This window comes from Narcine bancroftii, chromosome 2, assembly GCF_036971445.1.
Source record: "Narcine bancroftii isolate sNarBan1 chromosome 2, sNarBan1.hap1, whole genome shotgun sequence".
Lineage (NCBI taxonomy): Eukaryota > Metazoa > Chordata > Chondrichthyes > Torpediniformes > Narcinidae > Narcine > Narcine bancroftii.
In genome coordinates, this window is record NC_091470.1 from 166,000,412 (window position 1) to 166,025,933 (window position 25,522).

Consider the following 25,522-nt stretch of genomic DNA (forward strand, 5'->3'; position numbering starts at 1 on the left):
CTGCAGGCGCGGCAGAATGACCACTTATTAGTAATGCAAAATAAAACTGCACACAGCATATACATGGAAACAAACAAAGAAATGTAAGCAGATAACAAATGTAAACAAACTGACTGTGCAATACAGTGAGAGAAGAAAAATCGATAAAGTGCAAAAATAAGAGAACCGGATTGAGTTTGTTGTTGAGGAGTCTGATGGTGGAGGGGTAGCAGCTGTTCCTGAACTTGGTGGTGCAAGCCTTGTGGCACCTACACCTCTTTCCTGAAGGGTTGGGAGTGGAGCCAGGATCTATTGAGAATTTCATTGCCCATTGGGATAGATTTTTGTGAGGTAATTGTACTACAGTACAAAGACAGATGCTTTCCTCACTCTTCTCCTCTTTCCCTTCCCCCCACCCACTTTTATTCAGGCAGCTACCTGTTTCTCCAGATCCTGACGGAAGGATTCAGGTCCAAAACGTTGGTTACCTTTTATTTTCTTTGCCTGTTGCATGATCTGTCGAGTTTCTCCAGCACTTCAGTGTAAGGTAGGTGAATGACCTGCTATAGTTCCTAACCTCCCTCCACCTCTGTTGTTAATTGGAGAACCTTCCAAAGATTAGCATCCTCAGCACATTTCTTTCTTTCTTTGATAACTTCTCGACGTCCTCAATCCAACCTACTAAACCATGCACATGGCAAGGTATCTTGTCACCTTTGCAGGGTTTGGTCAAGGTAACAGGATTACTTGCTAGTGACTTGCATTGTTGGCCATGGAGTTCTTTCCTCATGGTACAGAGCTGCTGCAGGTAATCCGACTCTCTCCTTCATGATGATTTATCAATGCCGATCATGCCATGTGTATGGTTTAGCAAGTTGGACATGTGGTTAAAGATGTTAGTCTGGAAAAACTTTTCCACATATCCTTCGTGGAAATTTTTTTACAGACCAACACCTTCGACCACAAGGCCGTCGGGCAGTGGCCAGCACAAAAGGTCCTGCAGAAGCAGAAAGTCGAGGACTTGATGGACCTGGTAGGATGGTTCTATGAGCAGAGGTTATTTGGTGGTATGCCCCATCACCAGGACTCACAAGCAATCACCAGGATAGATCCTGGCTCCACTCCCAACCCTTCAGGAAAGAGGTGTAGGTGCCACAAGGCTTGCACCACCAAGTTCAGGAACAGCTGCTACCCCTCCACCATCAGACTCCTCAACAACAAACTCAATCCGGTACTCTTATTTTTGCACTTTATCGATTTTTCTTCTCTCACTGTATTGCACAGTCAGTTTGTTTACATTTGTTATCTGCTTACAGTTCTTTGTTTGTTTCCATGTATATGCACAAGCAATCTCCCAGTCAGATCCTTCCTCTACAACTGGCATATCACCAGCCGCTCACATGACTGTGGTGGAATGGAGGCAGTCAGTCACCTCTTTGCCGAATGCAGATTCACAAAGAGCGTTTGGAGAAAGGGGCAAGGGTCCTGGTCACAGTTCATTCCCAGCAGTAGCATGACTCTCCTATCTATGGGCTCTTCCCCAGGATGCACATAGAGTCAGGAGTCCAGTACTTCTGGAAGGCCATCGATTCGGTGAAAGACGCCCTATGGCCTGCCTGAAACCTATTGGTCTTTTCAGCATATGGAAATGTCGGTGAGGGAATGCTGCAGACTGGCACATTCCAGGCTAAGGGAGGAATGGCTGAAAGTGAGCAATTGCTTTGTAAAAAAAGTGAACAATGTTGACATCTTAAGGTCTCCTGGGAGGCCATACTCTAGAGTCCTCCCCTTACCGGGCACTGAGGGACTGAAACAGAGGGGTAGTTCTTCAAACAATAGAAGAGATGAGTGGTCATAGAAAACAAAAGGAACAATAATATAATGATAGGAATGTATAGATATGATTGACATTATGGGTGTGAAAATACTTTGAATGGTTCACTTTTGTAAATAATTTATTGTGAAGACTATTTTTGGAAAAAAAAACCAGTATTCTGCAACCTTGGGTCTCATTAATATGCAGGAATATTGATGCATATTCATTTCAAATTACAATGTGGAAAGAGTGCTGAATAAATTGTGACCGGCTGGGTTTCCCCAGCACTCTTGTGTATTGCGTTCCACCCCAACATCTACAGACCCCCTGCTTATTTCATATTCTATTTTTATGCATGCACGTGATTATTAGGTGCTGTGTGAAAAAGGTATTAGGTGTATGTGCGTGCGCTTTGGTCTGGAGAAACACCGTTTCGTTTGGTTGTACGTGTACAGTCGGATGATAACTCTCTTAACACCAGCGGTTTGGGAAAATACGGGTATCTGGGGCCCTCATCCTAACAAGCAGCAGCCAATAACATTCATGGCTCCTCATGACCCATGATTGGATTCTCTTCAAAGACAGGGTTGCAAAATATTTAATGTGTCACCAGTGATGTGTTGCTGGGCAACTGCATCAGCCACCCCAAGCAGGAGAGGGAGGAATGGTCGAAAATAAGCAATTGTGATGCAAAAGAGTGAACGACGTTGACATCCTAAGGTCTCCTGCAACTAATGATTAACCATCCTGCACAAACAATGTGGGACCCCGGAATGTCAATACAGTCAAGAAATAATCCATTGTTTCGGCATTCAGTAGCACCAGCAAATCATCCCTGTGGCATGGGCAGCAAACTCAATCTTACTGCTTGTAAGGAATTCTCCATGGTCTGAGACATTTCCTGGCAGTTGCTGATTTGTAGCCACTCATTCTTGTCCACAGTCCCATTTAAAATCATTGATTTCCCCAAAAACTCTTAAGTTCCTGTTCAGCTGTGAGCAAGTAAGAATCTCAGTGTGCCTGTGTATATTGTGCAATGTATATGACAATAAACTCGACTTCATTTTCATTAGTGAGGGGATTAAATCTAATTTTAACCTTCATGGCATCAGTCAAGCAACTGGATCATTTTGGTTGGGTGCTCCGGACACTTCACCACCTCCTCCAGCCCTTGAGCCTCACCCTTTGGATTTCTGTGCCGTCTTGGAGGCCAGTAGCGGTTAGCGCAATGCTGTTACAGCGTCAGCGGTCAGGAGCGGAGATTGAATCCCGCATTGTCTAGGGAGTTTGTTCATTCTCCCGTGACTGCGTGGGTTTCCTCCAGGTGCTCTCGTTTCCTCTCACCCTTCAAAAATGAACCGCAGGTTGGAGGTTAACTGAGTGCAATGGGGCTCATGGGCTGCAAGGGCCTGTTATTGTGCTGTACGTCTGTACTTAAAAATAACAGAATCTGATAGCTCAAGAATAATGTTCCCACCAACTTTTAGTGGTCAGTGTGCACAAAAATCTTATGCAAATTGTTGTCCTGTGACACTAGGTGCTTGTGCAAACGTAAACCTGAAATTGTTTCAAGATACTTTGGCACAAGCAATAAAACTGTTTTGGCATGTTTTAATAGAATATGTTTAACCAAGAAACTAATGAACAGAAAGTGAGCCGAGAGATTATTTTCAAGAAGTGTAATTATTACTACCTTATTTTCAGAAACTAACCTTTTGTGTGCACATGAATCTCCTTTGTGCACCGACTGCAAAATGAGTGCGCGTGCGTGCAGATGTGTACAGCTTAGAGGGAATGGTGCCAAGAGTCAGGGTGAAGTTCTGTAGATGATCTTCCAAAGGAAAGAGGAGGGCAGAGATGTGGATTTCATGAAACAAAGGATGCTCCAGGTTGCTGGGGGATTTTTTCTGGCCACTCCCAATTTTGTGAGAGAGCAAATCAGAACCAAGTACGATTGCTAAGCAATAATGTTGCTCCATTTAAACACAGTACACAAACACAGCATCCATAGGAAATAAAGGGCTTCCAATGTTTCAGGCCAGGGCCATTTGTCAATATACAAGATAAGACAGAAGGAGAAGCAGAATGGGGGGAGGGGCAGGGTGAGAAACACAGCCAAAATGGTAAGAGGTAAGAGGTGGATGCAGGTGGGAGAGTAGAATAGAAAAAATCTGAGATGGTGATGGGCGGGGTTGGGGGGGGTGTGTGGAAAAGAAGATCGGCGGTAGCTCAAATTAAACACTCCTTCGGCCCCTCACGTTGCACCTCTCACAGGGGTCCCCGCGTGCAGCCATAAGAGTCCCAAGTCGATTGTTCGAGAGGGGAAACCCCGAACTTTCCTTCACTCTGCCCAGTCAGTCAGGGAAGTGCCTTCATGAGGCAGTTTACAATTATAGATAACAATAAGCCTTTGCTGTCAGAAGTACAAACAAAATTAAAGAACTTGCATTTTGAGCCAATTCCACAGGGAGCATAAAGAACATAATAATCGCCATCTAAAAAGGAGCTGAGCAGTAATGCTAATTACCATTTCAAATATTATACCTACTCTCTGGCAGGAAGATGGCACAGGTTTAACTTGTGACAACAGAATCGAAGAGACATCAGCAATTTCAGCTCACCCGTCAATTAGATGAACTGGTTGTGTTTGGACCCCACCAAATATTAGTCTCAGTGGACCACTCAGGAATAAAAATCGAGGGTAATATGTATTTTCAACCACAACCAGTTTCCCAATGAACAGAACCTTCGGGAGTGTGAATCCATGCGAAGCATCCAGTCTGGACAGTTTGACATGGCTGTGTCCTTAAATCCAGTGTGTATAAACTAGCTGGAATTTTTACGGACATTTTCAACCTTTGGCTTCAAAGGTCAGAAGTTCCCAGTTACATCACCTGGAGATCATCATTCTGGTGCCCTGGAAGAGCAAAGCAGTCTGCCTCAATGATTCCTTTCTGAACACGTTTGGATTTTGAGCTGCTGATCATGAACATCTATGTTTTCTGTGCTTGAAGTCGACTTAAAATGTGACTAGAAATCACAGAAATAGGTGATATCTAAAAAACAAAAAGGGCATGCGATGGGGAAAATTTAAAGTGCAGCATATAATTGAAAGTTCATCTTCTGCATTCACACTTGGACCTCTTCCCTGCTGATCTTGGCGATGAACGAGGTGAAGCGTTTCACCAGGACATTGTGAACATGGAAAAGCAGAATTAAAGCAACTGGCATCCATCAATGCTGCCCGACTATTTTCGAACACTGACCAGAGAGGCATCAGATGCTGAGTACAAAAGAAAATTAGCAGCAAAACATTTTTAGGCCAGTTGAACTTACGCAACGTGTCAGCGTCATTTTGCAATTAAACATGCAAAATGCAATAATACTTAACTTAATGTTTCTCCAAGTTCGAACGTGATACAGCAAATCTGAAATGATCTTTTGTGTTCAGCTTTGAGTTGTCCATCATAATCCCTACTTAACTTTCAGGAAGCAAAACTTTTGAAAACATTTCTTGACCAGTGTCATCGGCTGATACCACCTCGACCACAAGAACAATGTTGTCAGGCTCTTTTTCACTGACTACAGCTCGTTGGCATTCAACACTAGCACACCAGCAGAGCTCATGACCAAGCTGAGGGATCTGGGACTCTGTCCGTCCTTCTGCAACTGGATCCTCAACTTACTCGTCGGCAAACTTGTTGCGCCTCAACTAGCAATAGCAGAAGACGCAATTGAAAAGGGTTACACTTTAACTCTAAATTTATTAATGACTATTAACCATAAAACATCTTAACCCAAATAACCCCACAAACTATATATGTACAAATATCATCTCTTCATCAACAGTGAAATAACCCATAACATTAGAGTCTGTGCCCAATATTTAAAAAGTGAAAAATTCCCCCAAAACCCAAAGTCAGTCAGTCAAGTAAGTTAGTCCGAAAACACAGTCCACAGAATTCAATCCTTTAACTCAATGTCCAAAAGCTGCGGACAAATTTGGGCAGTGACGTCAGCATGACAGCAAACAAGAGGTGCAAACACAGGAAATTTCCAAGTCAGCTAGAGAGAATGAAGCTTTCTGAACAACAATAATTGGAGCACGGTTCATGGGTTGGTTTATCTAGCAGCTACACCAAACTTCATTTTACCCCTCAGCTCATGGGACACGCTATGTGGCATTTGCCATGTTCCATCTCACTCTTGGCTCTGAAGACCATCAGCTGCAAGCAGGCTGATAGGGCACTATCAATGACTCCAAAGACTGAGTGAGGAATGATAGGCTTTAATACATATTAGATTTTAGCTGGCCCAACTCTATGTGCTCGAATGAATGGAAGGGGGTAGGGAGGTCAATCTTTATGGTCAGGTCACAGGGGGAGGGGTTACAGGGGATCGATTCATCAGTAGTTGGGCCAGCCACATACACAGAACAGTATATATGTATCACCACACAGGCCAAATCCTTTAGTCAAATTCATGATCTCCCAGCGTCAGTTACTCATCATTGTCAAGGCACAGACCAATTTACAAAGCCATTTGCAGTAAAAATTGAAAAGGTACAAGCTCCATTCACTTTCATTTTTGCAAATGGACTTTGCAAAAGAGCTGTAGTCTCTCCCCTGTCTCAGCTATCGTTGCACCTCAACATTACGTGTGCATAAAAGATCCCATGGGTGAAATAATTCTGTCCAGCTAACCAAACCACAGGTTGGTGATGGAGGTTTGATTGGGCAAATTTCTGCAGATGTGTGCTGACCAGCTTCATCATGATCTGGTATGGGGACACCAGTACACCTGAGCCTAAAGCCCTGCGAAAGGTAGTGGACACAGGCAAAACCCTCCCCACCATCGAGAACGTCTACAGGGAACGTTGCCATCAAAGAGCAGCAGCAATCATCAAGGATTCACATCACAGCGCATGCTGCTACCATCAGGAAAAAGGTAGATGGTGCCACAAGATTTGTACCACCAGGTTCAGGAACAGCTGCTACCCCTCCACCGTCAGACTTCTCAACGTCAGACTTAATCAGGGACTCATTTACAGGTTCTTTTTTGTAATTTATTGTTTTTTTTTCTCTCTGTATTGCATTATTAGTTTGTTTACTTTTCTTTATTTGTTTACATGTGTACATCAAGTACAATTTCTTTTTGCACTAAGATTAAGTAGTAATTATGCCTCGCCCACAGAGAAAAGAACCTCAAGGTTATATGTATTCGGACAATAAATCTCAAATTGGAAATCTGTGCACTCTAGGAAAAGGCTGACATGCTCCAGGAATCTTCCTGAAGGATCCACCATCTATAGTCCCTGTTAGGGTTCAAGGATGTTCCAAACAGCCTTTATAGCCAAGTGACTTGCAGCTAAAAAAAAGTGATCTTTTCCAAAAACTTTCTGCAAGGGGCAAACAAAACTCTGGACCTGCAGGGCTATCCACAAGGAAAGCTTTTTTTTTTTCTCCCCACATTTAAAAAAAAAATTAGAGATATAGCAGGGTGACAGGCCCTTCCAAGCCACAAGCCCAAATACATCCATGTGACCAATTAACATTCTAAGCCCTCACGTCTTTGGAATATGGGAGGAGACCAGAGCACCATGAAACTGGAGGAAGCCCACGTGGACACAGGAAGAGCATACATACTCCTTATAGACAGTGGCAGATTCGATTATGGGTCGCTGGTGGTGTCCTTGGAAGGCTAGCTTGGAAGACGTGTAAAATGGTGAAAAATTGAATCAACATTCAATAGTGATGTTGGTCTAAGATGCACAATCAATAGTCTTTATCCTCTGGAAAAATTAAAGGAATTGATGTCTCATATAAAGTCTGAGGCAAGGTTCCCAAAGAAATGGAATCCTTAAACACTTTAAATAACCAAGGGGCAAGCAGGTTGGAAAATAATTTTAAAAACTCAACCATATATCCATCTAGACTAAGTGCTTTGCTCAAATGAGGTAATAGCTTTAAAAATCTCTTCCTCGGAGATAGGTTTCCCTAAAGATACACAATCATTATGAGACAGTTTAGGAATATTGAATCAAACCAGGAAAGTGTTCATTGAACTTGAATTGTCTGGAAATTCAAATTTGTATAAATTGGACTAAAATTCATGGAACACCTTATTTATTTCATTATGAGTAGTTAGGTTCCCATCTCGCTTACGAATCTTCGTGATCAAATTTATTTGATTAGTTTTTCCCACATAATAAATATTGTTAGCATCCCCACAGCAATAACTTGCATTTATATACAAAGTTATGGCCAGTGACCATAGGCTTGATTTGCGTTGAGGGACATTTAAGGACAGTATGAAAGTTGAAATGTTTTGATGGCCTCAAACAGTGCAGAGGTTCTAAAACAGGAAAGTATCTGTAAGAGCTGGGATGATTGAAAGGGGACATGAAGGGCAACTTTTTCCATAAAGAAAGTGATAGATATATGGAGCGAGCTGCCAGAGGAAGGGATAGAGCAGTGGTTTTCAAAAGTTTTCTTTCTACACATACCACCTCAAGTATTCCCTATGCCATTGGTGCTCTGTGATTAGTAAGGGATTGCTGAAGGTGGTAAGAAAAAGTTGGAGAACCACTGTTTTAATTGTACCTAATTGACTCGTTATGTGCACGGTTTCATAACTCCCAAAGGAAAAGGGCCAATGACAATTTTTCTCAAGCAAATTATTGGGTCCAGAGCAGTGGTTCTGAACCTTCCCTTCCCACTCACATCCCACCTTAAGCAATCCCTTACTAATCACAGCTCAGCGATGGCATAGGGATTACTTAAAGTGGTATGTGAGTGGAAAAAGGTTGAGAACCACTGGGTTAGACGGATCATGGACCAACTGCAATCAAATGAGATAAGCTCAGATTGGCACCTTAGCGAGCAAAGAAAAGTTGAAGAGCCTTTTTCCAGGCTGCATAACTCTATGAGGTAGGTAAGGGAGGCATGGAATTTCAGGGAGGGGAACAACTTCCACTGCTGAGGAGCTTTATATCAAAGGGGCAGCCATGACTAATTGAATTCAGAGATTCTCAAGGAAGTTGGACTTGGAGGATGGTTGACATCTTGTAGCCACACAAACCTTTCATTGTTAAAGTGGAAAAGGGGGTTCTTCCTTCAAGGCTGTTGAAGGAGCAAAATCACACCCTGACCCACCATAGCATCCATCCCGGATATATTCACAAGCTACTGAATCAATAATGACCATTTCTATTAATCTGAAATTTACAAAGGTACATCTTGTGTTAACAGCTTCAAATGCAACTTTGATGAGGCTGAGGTACAGATATGGCAGGTAGCTTCGCATGCATTTCACAACTTCCATGATGTTCAATATCTTGAGAGCCCACCACAAAAAGTTTTCAACACTTGTCTATGTACACTTGAAAGGGAAGACTTAAAAATATGGAGAAAGTTATGGGAAGGAATTTGAGCGCTCGGGGTTGTAGAGATGTGAAGATGGTGCCTTGAAGAGTTGAGTGATGAGAATTGAAATGCACAGTGACAGACAAGCAAAGTCGCGCACAAAACTGATTTCTTTTCAATGCGGGAACAGCAACTTTTCCACGACAGCACAGCTGGAGGCAGTAGAATGACAGTTTCGAAAGGGGTTTGATGATAACACTGACTTGTTCCTCCTGGAGGTAACATTCATCTTCTCCACTGCTAGAAATCTCTAGCATAACCTTGGCAAAGAAGAAAAGATCCAACCAAACAAGTTAAATTAATTTGCCGTGTGCTGGCTGACCTTGCAGTACATTTGCTGCTGACAGAGGCTGGTTTACAGAACAGAGAGACAAGAAATCTCAAGACAGAGTCTATCCAGTCATGAAAGGTTGTGCAGTCAATTTCTGATTACAAAAGTGTGCCGAATGGAAAGCACTTCAGTGGTCGTGAACTCCCTTCACACTGTCAGGTACTGGAAGGCATTTGCAGAGAGTGCTGAGATACTGATCAATATCTGTACTCTTCCCCTTTCTTTGGGAGGATTGGGGGGGGGGGGATGAGGGATTATCATCGTCATGTATCAGATCCTTCGTTTCTTTTCTGAATTTGAAATATTTTCCTCTTGCTGCTTGGTTTTAAAATAAAAATTCAAATAAAAATCTGTAAAATGATCTCTGCAGTCAGTATGGAACAAGTAAAAAAAAAACAGGTTGATTCATCAGTTTGCCGCTGCACCGCTTATGGAAAATCCACTTCTGATTCACTTCAAGTTTAGTGACATCTGTAAAATTAGAAAAGTATGCAAACACTGTGATTGAAGTGTAAAAAAAATGCGGGAGAAGCTCAGCAGGTCAAGACGTGCCCTTTATGTAGCATATGGTCATACCTTGATGAAGGGCTCATGCACAAAATGTTGGTCATGTATCTTTAATCTTTGATGTGCTTAGTTTTGCCAGTTTTGTGTTTTTAGTATCATCTGACCCAGTTCAAGTCTCACCTGAAAAAAGGACCAGGAGTGTTGTGACCACAGATCAAAGGCAACGCCAGGAGAATTCGTGACTGCAGCAGCCACAAATCTAGTCTTCCCATCAGTTCAACATTAATTCTGGGCATCAAATTTCAAAGGCCTACGTTTCAACACTGAAATTAAAAGACTGAACTTTGAAGTAACTTTCTAGATTTTGGCCTGGACTGTAATGGTTTGGATATATCACACATACACAGACAAAACACAGGTATACCTGCGCACAGTTGGCAATAAATTTAGTGTTAAGGATAGTTTAAAAGTTAAGACTATGATTTAAGAAATAAAATTAGTGTTTTAAAATGAAACACTGTCGGGTTCATTGTCTATTGTTTCTTGTTACTCACGGTTCGTAACACATCGAACTTGAGATGGATGCTATTTTTTCACCACTCCAAATCCCATCAATTTTCTAGGGTTAATGGCTTTAAAAATTGTTAGCTGCATACCATAGGTCTTTGGCTTGGCTTCGCGGACGAAGATTTATGGAGGGGGTAAAAAGTCCACGTCAGCTGCAGGCTCGTTTGTGGCTGACAAGTCCGATGCGGGACAGGCAGATACGATTGCAGCGGTTGCAAGGGAAAATTGGTTGGTTGGGGTTGGGTGTTGGGTTTTTCCTCCTTTGCCTTTTGTGAGTGAGGTGGGCTCTGCGGTCTTCTTCAAAGGAGGTTGCTGCCCGCCAAACTGTGAGGCGCCAAGATGCACGGTTTGAGGCGTTATCAGCCCACTGGCGGTGGTCAATGTGGCAGGCACCAAGAGATTTCTTTAGGCAGTCCTTGTACCTTTTCTTTGGTGCACCTCTGTCACGGTGGCCAGTGGAGAGCTCGCCATATAACACGATCTTGGGAAGGCGATGGTCCTCCATTCTGGAGACGTGACCCATCCAGCGCAGCTGGATCTTCAGCAGCGTGGACTCGATGCTGTCGACCTCTGCCATCTCGAGTACTTCGACATTAGGGGTGTAAGCGCTCCAATGGATGTTGAGGATGGAGCGGAGACAACGCTGGTGTTTTTAAATAGCATCATCACAGTAAGGAACCCCCCCACCCCCGTATGATTAGTTGGAGCATTACAGCTCTATTAACTACAAATTCTCTGAGGAGGACAGCATTCCAGGGGAAAAAAAAAGCAAGAGAATTTACATGACAAACACACACACACACAGAAAAAAAACTATTCAGAGCAGCTAAATGCAAGTTTAAACTGGCTTTGCGATTAATGACAAGGCATGGACATACTTTCAACACTTGGAATATGGGGAAGGAGGCAGAATTTAGAGACTTAGAATATTGTGTTCAGTTCTGGTTACATTATTACAGGAAGGATGTGGAAGCTTTCGAGAGGGTGAAGAAGAGATTTACCAAGATATTGCCTGGATTGGAGAACAAGTCTTATCAAGCAAGGTGCAAGGCCAACAGAGCTTGGGCTTTTCTCTTTGGAGCGAGGAAGGATGATTTATATAGGTCTACAAGATTATGAAGGATAGAGGACGGCCAGCACCTTTTCCCTAGTGTGGGAGTAGCAACCACCAGAAGGTATCTGTACAAAATGAAGGGAGGAATGTTTAGGGGAGACATCAGGGGCAAGTATTTTACACAGAGACTTGTGGGTGCCTGAAATAGTGGAGAAGGCTGGACCAATGGGAATATTTAAAAGACTCGTAAAGGGTTATGGGTGTGAGGTAGGGAAGATTTAGATTGTTGTGTAGGCTTGTGTAGATCACACAACATCATGGGGCAAAGGGCCTGTACTGTCCTGTAATCTATGTTTTTAAGTGTCTAAAACATTCTGCTCTGACACTCAATAATGTTGAGCACTAAGACGATCCTTATTAGAAATGAAAATGCAAGATTGCACAAGCAGCTCCAAGTTAGAGCCATGCAACCTTAGAATAGTATAGCAAAGAAGCAGGCTTTTCAGCCCTCATAGTCTATACTGAAATATTATTCTGCCAAGTCCCTCTGATTTGCACCCAGTCCATAGCCTTCCATACCCCTCCCATCCATGTACCTGTCCAAATTTTTCTTAAATGTTAAAATTGAGCCCTCATTCACCACTTCAGCTGGCAGCTTGTTCCACACTCCCACCACCCTCTGTGTGAAGACACTTTCTTTTCTGCTCTTTTCAGACTCCTGAATGAGCCCCCAAATTAGCAACATTATGTTGCCTTTGCTCTATACCAATTTATTTCTCCTGATAATTCTGCACTTTGGTATGTTTTTCCTGTATAAGATGTTTTTTTTCCCCCATTTATAACATGGGCTCTAGTTCCTCAACATGATTATCCAACTGCACGAAAACTAACAAGGTCGGGTCAGATACAGCAATGAGCTCTCTGAACCCTTCTCCATTAACAATGGCGTGAAGCAAGGCTGTGTTCTCGCACCAACCCTCTTTTCAATCTTCTTCAGCATGATGCTGAACCAAGCCATGAAAGACCCCAACAATGAAGACGCTGTTTACATCCGGTACCGCACGGATGGCAGTCTCTTCAATCTGAGGCGCCTGCAAGCTCACACCAAGACACAAGAGAAACTTGTCCATGAACTACTCTTTGCAGACGATGCCGCTTTAGTTGCCCATTCAGAGCCAGCTCTTCAGCGCTTGACGTCCTGCTTTGCGGAAACTGCTAAAATGTTTGGCCTGGAAGTCAGCCTGAAGAAAACTGAGGTCCTCCATCAGCCAGCTCCCCACCATGACTACCAGCCCCCCCACATCTCCATCGGGCACACAAAACTCAAAACGGTCAACCAGTTTACCTATCTCGGCTGCACCATTTCATCAGATGCAAGGATCGACAATGAGATAGACAACAGACTCGCCAAGGCAAATAGCGCCTTTGGAAGACTAAACAAAAGAGTCTGGAAAAACAACCAACTGAAAAACCTCACAAAGATAAGTGTATACAGAGCCGTTGTCATACCCACACTCCTGTTCGGCTCCGAATCATGGGTCCTCTACCGGCATCACCTACGGCTCCTAGAACGCTTCCACCAGCGTTGTCTCTGCTCCATCCTCAACATCCATTGGAGCGCTTTCATCCCTAACGTCGACGTACTCGAGATGGCAGAGGTCGACAGCATCGAGTCCACGCTGCTGAAGATCCAGCTGCGCTGGGTGGGTCACGTCTCCAGAATGGAGGACCATCGCCTTCCCAAGATAGTGTTATATGGCGAGCTCTCCACTGGCCACCGTGACAGAGGTACACCAAAGAAAAGGTACAAGGACTGCCTAAAGAAATCTCTTGGTGCCTGCCACATTGACCACTGCCAGTGGGCTGATATCGCTTCAAACCGTGCATCTTGGCGCCTCACAGTTTGGCGGGCAGCAACCTCCTTTGAAGAAGACCGCAGAGCCCACCTCACTGACAAAAGGCAAAGGAGGAAAAACCCAACACCCAACCCCAACCAACCAATTTTCCCCTGCAGCCGCTGCAACCGTGTCTGCTTGTCCCGCAACGGACTTGTCAGCCACAAACGAGCCTGCAGCTGACGTGGACTTTTACCCCCTCCATAAATCTTCATCCACGAAGCCAAGCCAAAGAAGAGAAGAAGATAACATGGGAGAAGCAGATTCTGGCCACTGAAACCAGAGTCACCCAATTAAGTTGCAATCCCTTAGAGGACAGAGAGTGGGCAGAAACTGGGGCACCTGGACAAAACCCATGCAGGACACGGAGAGAACATTAAATGCTCTTTACATTTGAACCCAGGTCATGAGCACGGTAATAGCGTTCTGCTGACCATACCACCCCTATTATCTACTGTTGGACTATGTATGAGGTGCTCAGCCTGCAAAACAAACTTATCACTGCATTTTTGGTACCTGCAACAATAAAAAAGTTTATATAGGCTGTCCCACTGCACTTCACAGCACATCCTGCATCAGTGACATTTCAATACATGCCCAAAACAGTCCCACAAAATGAAAATACTGGCCTCAGTTCACCTCCATCCCTCGGTGATGTCATTTGAAGATTAATTCCCCCCCCCCCACCCCACAGAGCACAAAACACCACTACCCTGCTCCTCTTCAAAGCAATGCCTTGGAAACTGTCAAGTTTTCCCAAGGAGGCAGGCTAGGATCTGGTTCATTGCCTTGTCCAGGAGATGCCATCTCCTGCAGTGTTGAGTTCCTTCGGTACTGGACTGTCAGGTGAAATGACAAGTCTGCAGAGACAGGATCTTGAATTCATGACCTTCTGTCGTAGTCAATGCCAGCAGGTGCTTCTGAAGTAAAACAATCGTGGACCACACATCTAATGTATGCTGGAGCACTCTGTCTCTGTAACATTATTCCCCCTCTTCGACTGATTCCAGTTCCAGTGAAGATCTAGTGTCAGAATGGTGTGAAGGAGGACAATATTCTGCAAAGTTTAGCAAGGGAAAAAAAAATGCTGTTTACCAAGATCTCGTTCGAATAATTCATCAGTGAGACGCAAGATTAAAATTCCGTTTGAAGCTGATTATTTACAAAAATCTTGAAGCTCATCAAATCTGTTCAGTGAGCAAATGTCCAGTGAAATGCTCCCACTCTTTGCTGAAACATATAATTTCACAAGAGACTGGAGCAAAACATAAAAAACTGCAGACACCATGATGGAAGCAAAAACACAATGGTGAAGAAACTCAGCACTTTATACCACCATTCACTCAGGTGTCTACATACATTTTGTTTAAGTTTTGATAAGGGCTCAATCCCAAAATGTCAGTTCTGTATCTTTATCTTTGCTGTATGAAGGACACTGAATGGGCAACTGAAGTTGCCCATTCAGAGCCAGCTCTTCAGCGCTTGACGTCCTGCTTTGCGGAAACTGCCAAAATGTTTGGCCTGGAAGTCAGCCTGAAGAAAACTGAGGTCCTCCATCTGCCAGCTCCCCACCATGACTACCAGCCCCCCCACATCTCCATCGGGCACACAAAACTCAAAACGGTCAACCAGTTTACCTATCTCGGCTGCACCATTTCATCAGATGCAAGGATCGACAATGAGATAGACAACAGACTCGCCAAGGCAAATAGCGCCTTTGGAAGACTACACAAAAGAGTCTGGAAAAACAACCAACTGAAAAACCTCACAAAGATAAGCGTATACAGAGCCGTTGTCATACCCACACTCCTGTTCGGCTCCGAATCATGGGTCCTCTACCGGCACCACCTACGGCTCCTAGAACGCTTCCACCAGCGTTGTCTCCGCTCCATCCTCAACATCCATTGGAGCGCTCACACCCCTAACGTCGAGGTACTCGAGATGGCAGAGGTCGACAGCATCGAGTCCACGCTGCTGAAGATCCAGCTGCGCTGGATGGGTCACGTCTCCAGAATGGAGGACCATCGCCTTCCCAAGATCGTATTATATGGCGAGCTCTCCACTGGCCACCGTGACAGAGGTGCACCAAAGAAAAGGTACAAGGACTGCCTAAAGAAATCTCTTGGTGCCTGCCACATTGACCACCGCCAGTGGGCTGATAACGCCTCAAACCGTGCATCTTGGCGCCTCACAGCTTGGCAGGCAGCAACCTCCTTTGAAGAAGACCGCAGAGCCCACCTCACTGACAAAAGGCAAAGGAGGAAAAACCCAACACCCAACCCCAACCAACCAATTTTCCCTTGCAACCGCTGCAATCGTGTCTGCCTGTCCCGCATCGGACTGGTCAGCCACAAACGAGCCTGCAGCTGACTTGGACTTTTTACCCCCTCCATAAATCTTCGTCCGCGAAGCCAAGCCAAAGAAAGAAGGATGAAGGACACTGTTTGACCTGCTGAGTTTCTCCAGCATTGGGTTTTTTTTTTTAAATTTCACAATAGGCGGTTTGCTCTAGTTCAGTGGCTCTCAACCTTTTTATTTCCACTCACATACCACTTTAAGTATTCCCTCTGCCATCCGTGCTCTGTGATTAGTAAGGGATTGGTTTAAGGTGGTATGTGAATGGAAAGAAAAAGTTTGAAAACCACTGTTTTCATCATACCTAATGGACTCATTATGTGCATGGTTTCCTAACTCCAAAGGAAATGGGCCAACGATCATTTTTTTCTCAAGCAAAATATTTCAGTAACAATTGGGTCTAGACCAGTGATTCTCACCCTTCCCTTCCCACACATATACCTCCTTGAGCAAACCCTTACTAATCACAGAGCACCAATGGCATAGGGATTACTTAAAGTGGTATGTGAGTGGGAAGTGCTCTAGTTACTGCTGTCACCTTTCCAAGCCTGCAATGGTCCATGCCAAGCTGAAAGAACGCTGTATCCTTCAAACACCTTGGGTGTTGGACATTTTTCATCATACTCTTCTCAAAACCAGGCAGCAATCTACAATGCTGCATGGTTGAAAATAGCTCTGCGCCGTAATTATGAATTTATAACAAACTTCACTGAATTGAGAGACAATTCTACATTACTATTCACTTGCATTCATGAAGAAACGCTTGAAGCATTTACAAATGAATTTGGTTGTCAAGCTAGTCTTTGACATGGGGAGCCTAAAACTCAGTTGGAAATTAAATTAAAAAGAGCAGATGCTAGAAATGTGAAACAAAAGTAGACTGAACAATTCAGGCAGCATCTGTGGAGGCTATCAAGAAGGCAAATGAAATGCAGGTCTTCACTACGAGGGGGAATTAATTTAGGAGCAGGGAGGTTACGCTGCAATTGTACAAGGTACTGGCGAGGCCACATCTAAGTAGTGCGTGTATTTCTGTTCTCCTTACTTGAGGGAGAATGGACTGGCTTTGGAGGTCCAGAGGAGTTTCACCGGGTTGATTCCAGAGCTGAGGGGGTTAGCCTATGAGGAGAGATTGAGTCGCCTGGGGCTGTACTCCCTTGAATTTAGAAGATTAAGAGGGGATCTGATAGAAACATATGAAATTCTGAAAGGCTTGGATCAGAGAGAGTTAGGTAAATTGTTTCCATTGTCAGGGGGAGAATAGAACTAGGAGCTTCATGATCAAGGGGAGTAGATCTAGGACAGAATGAGGAGGAACTACTTTTTCCAGAGGCAGATGAATCTATGGAATTTGTTTCCCCACTAAGGATGTGATGACTACCTCAGTGAATATATTTAAGACAAGGTTGGGTAGATTTTTACAAAATAGGGGCATTAAGGGATATGGGGAAAAAGCAGGAAGATAGTGATGAGCCTATCATCAGATCAGCAGTGAACTCATGGAATGGCGGAGCAAGCTCGACACTCCCAAATTCTTATTTTATCATGTTCTAAGCAAAAATGATGCTCTAGTCAGAGCAAGCCTCTTTACATCACAGCTCTGAGTGACTTTCAAACTACCAGCCAGTGATTTAGCAGTAGAAAAAAAACAATGGATGGGCAAGAGCACTGAGTCATGGAGATGTACAAATTGGAAATAGGCCCTTCTGCCCAACCTCTCCATTCTGACCAAGCTAGTGCCATTTACTTGACTTCAGTCCATACCCCTCAAAGCCCTTCCTTCCCACATACCTGCTTCAAAGTCTTTTAAACATCACAATTTTACCCAACTCTACCACTTCCATATTCCCACCGTTTTCTGTATGATAAAGGTGCCTCTCGGGTCCCCCTTAAAATTTTCCTTAAATGGAGATTATGTTCACATTCAAATAACACTAAAACAAAACTTTTGAAAAATTCCTTCACCCCTAAGACAGAAGCAACAAATTAAACATGTAAACTGCAGCCGCAGTTAGCAAGAAAATACAATGGCTTATTGGGTAACAACAGAGAAAGAGGTAGCAGGTATCAAATTTCACCTAAGGCCAATGATTAGATGGTGCAAATGTTACAATTGCTCTCTCACTCCAACCACCTCATGGACATGCAATCATCGTAAGTGACTAGACAGCAGGTAAAAACACAAAAAGGCTGGCATACCTCGAAGAAGGGTTCTGGCGCAAAACATTAGTCATACAGGTGTGATGTTTATTTTATTACAATAAAGAAACTTTGGTTCCTTTTAAAATAATATTTATTAACTAAGCAAACAGCCCTAAGGACGGAGCATACACATGCCAGACCTCATGTGGAGGCATCCATCTTGAATCTATCCAAGATGCAACAGCCCCCAGATGCTACACACTTGTTTCCAACTCCTCCTGGTGGTTGCACTCTATCACTACATCCCCTTTCCTTGAGATGTTTTAATCAATGTAAGGTTCAATACAAACATAACATGAGCATCAGCAGCACAAAATCTTAAGTGTGCTGCTCTTTTTCTTCTATAGATTCAAGATTCAGTCTGTCAGGTGCTGTGACAACTCATGTGGATCTTCTTAATACAGATGCTTGTGTCGGCTCTGCTGTTTCGCTACTGTCTAGCATGGGTGGTATTACCTCAGTTTTTGTGCAGGCTGAATCCTCTGCATTTACCTGTTCCTGCAGTGTCTCTGGTGTTTTCAGCAGGCTCCTTCGATTCTTCCTAAGCATTTGACCTTCCTCTGTTCTTACAGTGTAGGATCTCAGATTTACTTTTCCCAGAACAGTAGCATTTTTGTCTCAAATGTTGGAATCTCTGTCTCCCTAAGTCATGTTGTGCCAGTGGCCCTAAGCTTCTTGCTGACTTGTCATCGTTTGCCTTTTGTCTCCCTTGCAGAAGCTTTTGGGGAGTGCAGTGCGTAGTATATGCCCATCCTAAGCTTAGCGGGTGACGTGCCATATTCAAGTGGCACAGCTCTGTAACTCACTAGAGCTAGATATGGATCAGAGCCACGGTCCAGTGCTTTTTTTGAGCAACTGTTTAACTACGTGAATCCCTTTCTCTGTTTTGCCGTTTGACTGTGGATGAAGAGGACTTGAAGACACATATTGAAAATCATACTCTTCCACAAAGTTCTGGAATTCTCTACAACTGTAGCATGGTCCATTGTCACTGTAGACGATTTGAGGAATTTCATGTCTTTCAAAAATCGATTTCATATATTAGATCACACAAGCATCAGACATGCTAGGAAGCAGCACAGTCTCTGGTTAGTTTGAAGGATAATCAATAACCAGCAAGAAAAATTTCCATCCACGTGGAACAGATCAGTCCCAACATTCTGCCAGGGTTCTGCTGGTTCGTCAGTTATCATCATGACTGCTTTGTGTGATGTTTCAAACAGGCCTCACAGCTTGAAAACATCCTGTCAATGTCAACATTTATCCCTGGCCAATACACAGCAGTTCTGGCCCTCCTCTTGCATTGTTTCTTTCCAAGGTGCCCCTCATCCACCCTTTCCAGCTACAGTGTTTAAGGAATGATAATTCTGCTCTGTCTGAGTAGAAGCCCATTGACAACACTCAGCTCAGCTCTGATGTTGGAGTATGGCTGACATTCACCTCTAGGCCATCCTTCATTCAGATTCTTGATGACCTTCTGTAGAACTGTGTCCTTTTGTTTCAGCTGCGATCTGCTTGGATTTCATGCCAGATACGGGAAGCGATTCAGTGATCAGATTCACATCTGTATCTGTGGAACTCTCATTGTGTGCTTCACTCTAAATCATTGCCCTGGATAGCGCATCAGCTAACACAATAAGTTTCTCTGGTGTGCACACCAATTCATAACTTGTAGCTTCATCATCAGTCTTTGCCTTCTCAGTGACATTTCTCTGAGAGTTTTCTTGATTATCGGTATTAATGACGTCAGGTCTGTCTCTGCCGCGAACGTTGGTGACCATACACATAACTGGAATTTCTCGAGTCCATAAACCAGACCTGGACACTCTTGATCTGTGCATATTGTCATTCAGATGTTGTAATTGTCCTTGATGCGCATACTACTGCCCTCCAATCTTCTTCCACGGCCTGAAGTCGTATGGACCTATTCCATCTTTTGAAGCATCCGTAGATACCTTTGTCTTTTTGGATGCATCAAAGAAGGTCAAAAGTACCAGTTCTGTGATTAGAATAGTCTTCAGTCATCCCCATTTTTCCTTATGGTTGGCCATCCATTTGAATTCACATTTTTCCTGTAACAACTTTGATAGGTACATTGTTTTGGACGACAGGTTTTGTATAAATTTATCAATGAAAATGATTATTTCCAGTACTCTCAACATGCCTTTTTTGTGGTCTGAGCATCTCTAAAATTGCTTTCACCTTGCTTTTGTTGGTCTCCACACCTGCCTCTGACAGTTTATCTCACAGAAAGGAGATTTTCTTCACACCAAACTGACATTTTTCATACTTCTGGATGTATTGTAGCACTTTGATGACCCTCTTGTTGTGTTGCTCTTGTGTGGATCCCCATAGAATCATATTACCCATATACACATTTACCCCATTTTTGCCATCTATGATGTTCTCCATTGTCCTGTGGAACACTTCTGGACCTAAGGGAATTCTAAAAGGCATCCTTAAACAGGAGCATCAGCCGAACGGTATATTAATGTACAGTGTTTTGTGCTATCGTCAAACAGTAATAATTTCCAGAAGCCCTGGGATGCACCCAATTTAGTAAAAAAAAACTTTGCACCAGCATATCAGTCGCAATTTCATCCCTGGTTGGAATCTGACAATGTTCCCTCTTTATACTGGCATTCGTCTTTGGAGTCCATGCACACATGTACACTGTTCTTTTTGACACACACCATTGAATTCACCCATGCTGTGGGCTCCTCCACTTACTTTATGACCCCGAGAGACGTCCTACTTGAGCTTTTCTTTTAGTGGTGCTGGAACCCGCCTTGGAGCATGCACCATGGGCTGCGTGTCTTCCTTTAACTGTATCTTAAAGGTGAATGCTAGAACTCCAAACCCATTGAAGATGTTGGTAAATTGATCCAGTATTTCTTCTATGCTGCTCTGTGCATGGTCAATGTAATGTGCTTCACCCCCTCGACTAGATTTGTCACCAAGCAGAGAATAATGTCCATCTGGGACTACTGTGAACCTGAGGTGGTGCTCTTTATCTTGAGTTTACACATTTCATGTCAGTGCTCTGTCCATTATATGTTTTGAACAGTACAGGATTTGCATTGATGTATGGCTTTATCTTCATTGACTTGATGTCGTGCTCAGAGATCAAATTTACCTTTGACCCTGTGTCTAACTTGAAAGGAGTATTTGTTCCATTTGTATGCACTGACATAGTCCATTTATTCTGCCCAACACTGTTCACTTCTGGCACTCAGTGCATCACTGAGAGCAGTTTCTTCTTTAGTGTGTCCACTTTTACTTCTGTTTAGCCTCCCTTTGGAAAAACATTGCTTTGCATAGTGATTCTGCCCTTTGCACTTGTCACAGATTTTTCCAGAAGCTGGGCATTGTTTTGCTGCATGCTAAGTGCCGCATCGTTCGTGTGTGTGTGTGTGTGTGTGTGTGTGTGTGTGTGTGTGTGTGTGTGTGTGTGTGTGTGTGTGTGTGTGTGTGTGTGTGTGTGTGTGTGTGTGTGTGTGTGTGTGTGTGTGTGTGTGTGTGTGTGTGTGTGCATGCATGCGCAGAGACTGTGGCTACAACTATGCCCTGGCTTTTACACCATCACTGGACTTTTTTTGTGTGCTGCAGAGCTATTTCACTGGCGTAGCATTTCTCCACGCCTCCAGTTAAGGTCAGCTTCGTCTCTCGTAGAAACCTTTCACGTTCTTATCATCAATTCCAAATGCCATTTGTTCATTGATCATTGAATCTTGCAGCGATCCAAAATTTGAATTTGAAGTCGGTTAAAAAAAGTATCAAAGTTCTCTTTCATGTTTCCAGTTTGCTATCGATTCCAATGGCTTTAGCGTAAAGCTTTGTTTAAACAGCCTCCACTCATGGTTGGCATTTCCAGTCTATTTTACAGCATTAGGAATTTTTAAATGCTCCATATTTTCACTGCTGATATTGACTGTTACTCACTATGCACACATCTTTTTCTCCCCCACTCCTGTGCACAGCAGAGCTTGGCTTCCACTATGGCCTGTTTCTTCCACTCCTGGCACCATGTGATGTTTCTTTTATTACAATAAAGAAACGGGTTCTTTTTAAAACACAAGATTTATTAACTAAGCAAACAGCCCCGAGGACAGAACATACGAACATGCCAGGGCTCATGTGGAGGCATCCATCTTGAATCTACCAGAGATGCAACAATTCCCTGATGCTACACACTCTGTCTCCGACTCCTCCTCTTCGTAGCTTTCTATCACTACACTCAGGATAAGAACGTTCGACTTACAGACAACTCGTACTTATGAATGGACAACGCGTGGCTTCAGCGGTTCATCAGCTTGAGGAAAGAGAATGCAATCTGCCATTTTAAATCAGATCGCATTACCTCCCTTGACGTCTACTTCAAGAAATTGACTCCAGTAGTTTTCTATGCATAGAAAGGTAAAATATATACTATATACTAAGATATACTATATACTAAGACTAACTGACGCTAAATAAGAACCTACGTACTTGTCCCGACGCCTCCAAATTTGACTTAAAAACAGACTTAGCAATGGATCTCGTGTGTAACCTGGGGGCTGCCTGTATATCCATTTCTCCTATGGATGCTATGTGACCTGGCAAGTTCCTTTGTGGGTGTTTTATTATAAATATAGCATCTGCAGACTTTCGTGTTTCACTTGAGATGGTGGGCAAAAATCAAAGAACCACCACAGATATATACAATAAAATATCAAAACCGAACTACATGTTGATAGACAACGAAGGAAGAATCAACCAGATGATCAACAATGATCAAATTCTGCACTATTGTTTATAAATGCAAAATTATACAGTGAGCCAATCTTTAAAAAAATAGAAAACAGAAAAGAAGAGAAAAAGACCCCTCCCCCAATGGTAAGTTTTGTTTGTTAATGAATTAACAACACAAGAGTGGAAGGAGACTGGAACTGTGGTGAAGAGACACAAAAACAGCTTTTAGATGGATAGGGTGCAGAGGGATATGGATTGTCTGCAGGCAGCAGAGAGAGATTGAATTTAAGTTCCTCCAGTACTTGGTTTCTGCTCCAGATTCCGGCATATGCAGGTCGCACGTCTCCGCGCAAGGATGTTGCATTGGTACACCACCCCCTGTCGGGCCCTCTCACATTTTACGGGACCCAGACTTGGAGACAAACTGATGCCCTTTCACAGTCACTGGGTCAAAGACTCTTCCAACATCACAGGGTCACTTGAGCACATCTTCACTTCCTCCCTTTTGAACGCTGGCACCTTCCCTAAGCGTAATTGGGGATGGCTAATCAACCCTGAAGGGCATGCATCGATGACACTCAGCTTCATAAAACCAGAGAAATGATGCCCAAGATAAAGTCTATCTAATGGTACACATTATATAGCCTGAAAATGCTGCAAATTATAATATGAATCAGAACAAAATATGTTGATCGTGTATAATAAAAGTAGGTAACAACCAAGATTGATCATCTTCAACAAGACCTGCACTAATTTTGTAAATGAGCTGACATTGCCTGATGAAATTTAATGCTGATAAATGTACAGCGATCTGTAATGTACAGCGACCTGTTAGGCTAAGGAGACCGGTCAGAAAAACTGTGGGCTCATGTTGTACAATTTTGTAGCAGGCCAAAGGAATCAGTAAGGTCCAAGTCACAGAGGCTTGCATGCACACAGGGTGTTCCCAAATGCTCCTGGATCCATATCACAGAGAAAACCTAACCCCCCCAATCCCACAAGCACAGAAAAAACTATCAAGAAATTTACAACATGGCTGAAGCCAATTCCAGCCCATGAAACCAGACCTAAAACACATACAAACCTTACAAATGCAGGAAAATGTTCATACAAGCAAATAAATAAATATTGTTTTGTGAATATGAGAGACTGGGATGGTCAGTGTGAGCAGTTCTTTTGGTTGTTCAGCGTTCTCACTGCCCGTTATCCTCAGCCTGGTGGCGCTGCTTCTGATCCTCCTGTATCTCTTTCCCAACAGGAACAACGGAAAGATGCTGTGTGCAGGGAGGAGGTGGTCCTCGATCATTTTGCATGCCCTCTTCAGACAACAATCCCAGTGGATTACATCAATGGGATGGAGGGAGACTTCAGTGATCCTCTCTTATGATCTTGTCAATGGACCGTCGATCCATTTCTCTGCAGCAACCGTACCGCTCGGTGATGCAGCCGGCCAGGAAGCTCTTGTCAGAGCTCCTGCAAAAAAATTAATGGTGGTCAGTAGCCTTGCCCGCTTCAGTCTTCTTAGGAAATGCAATCGCTGTTACGCCTTCCTGACAAGTGAGGAGATATTGTGTGCCCACGATTAAGTGAATTCCAAGAAACGTAGTGCTCTCCACTACAGAATAAAAGCATCTATTAAGAACCAAACAGCTGTCAATCAATTTTTTTAGCCTTTTGAGCCAAATGCAAGGTCAACAATCTACTTCAGAGTTTAATTAAATTCGAGTAACTATTCATTAATAGTCATTGCATCCATTGACCAAAGATATTCATTACTGTGAATGGCCATTCTAGATAATTAATTCATTCTGTTAACATTGTTCACAGTTTCACTTGTAAACTATTGAGATGCCGATAAGTCCAAAGCAGAAATGATGAAGCTCTCCTTTGAGAAACCTTGGGTGAGACAGATTTAAACCCCTACATGCTGATCCAAGCAGTGCTGAGAAAATACAAGTTAAAAAGGCCAACACAAGCATAAATTTTGTTCTGCTGAACAATCCAACATTAAAACGACAGTTTAACTCATTGCTTTCCCCAAGTCATCCTCAACAGTTAGAGTGACCGTTTTGAGAATTCAAAGATTGCCACAGAAGGTTTAAAAAAACACAAACAAAAGTATTTGAGCTTCAACACAGAGGGTAAAATAGGAATTATTGAAATTAAAATTCTGTCTGGGCACCCTCCATCCAGATGGCTTAACATCGACCTCCAGTTTCTGTTAAACCCTCACCTCCCCTTCTTCTCCCTGTCACATTTCCCCAGATCTGTGTCTATTCCTTTTTCCCTCTGCCTCCTTTTGTAGACCTAAAATAGATTCCCACCTCTTCTCATCTCCAATTAACAGCTTTTGTCGGTCTGGACTCCTTCCCTGGCCAGTCTTCAGTCTGACATCTGCCTTTACCTTGATGAAGGGCTCAGGCCTGAAATGTCAGTAATGTATTTCTACCACCTATGGGGACTGTGAGCCCTGCTGAATTCCTCAGAATTTCTGTGTGTTTTTCCAGCAGGTAACTGCCCAGTACAACACAAAGTTTCTCCCATACTAGGGATAATTCAATAACTTGAGAAGAATAGTTTGTTGTAACAAAACCTAATTGCCCAAACTGCATATGAACACAGGAATAAGGAGCTCTTCTGGTCACTGAGTTTGTTCTTCCA

The 25,522-nt window shown here is 43.3% G+C and overlaps 1 long non-coding RNA gene across 1 annotated transcript in view; it reads left to right on the forward strand.

The window, feature by feature from the left end:
* The window catches only part of LOC138752507 (uncharacterized), a 33,168-nt gene extending 8,731 nt beyond the window's left edge, over positions 1-24,437 (forward strand). Inside the window, exons 2-3 of the long non-coding RNA XR_011350710.1 lie at positions 410-526; positions 24,120-24,437. This is a non-coding gene — a long non-coding RNA (uncharacterized lncRNA). The remainder of the gene's footprint in view (positions 1-409; positions 527-24,119) is intronic.
* Positions 24,438-25,522: the final 1,085 nt, after the last annotated feature.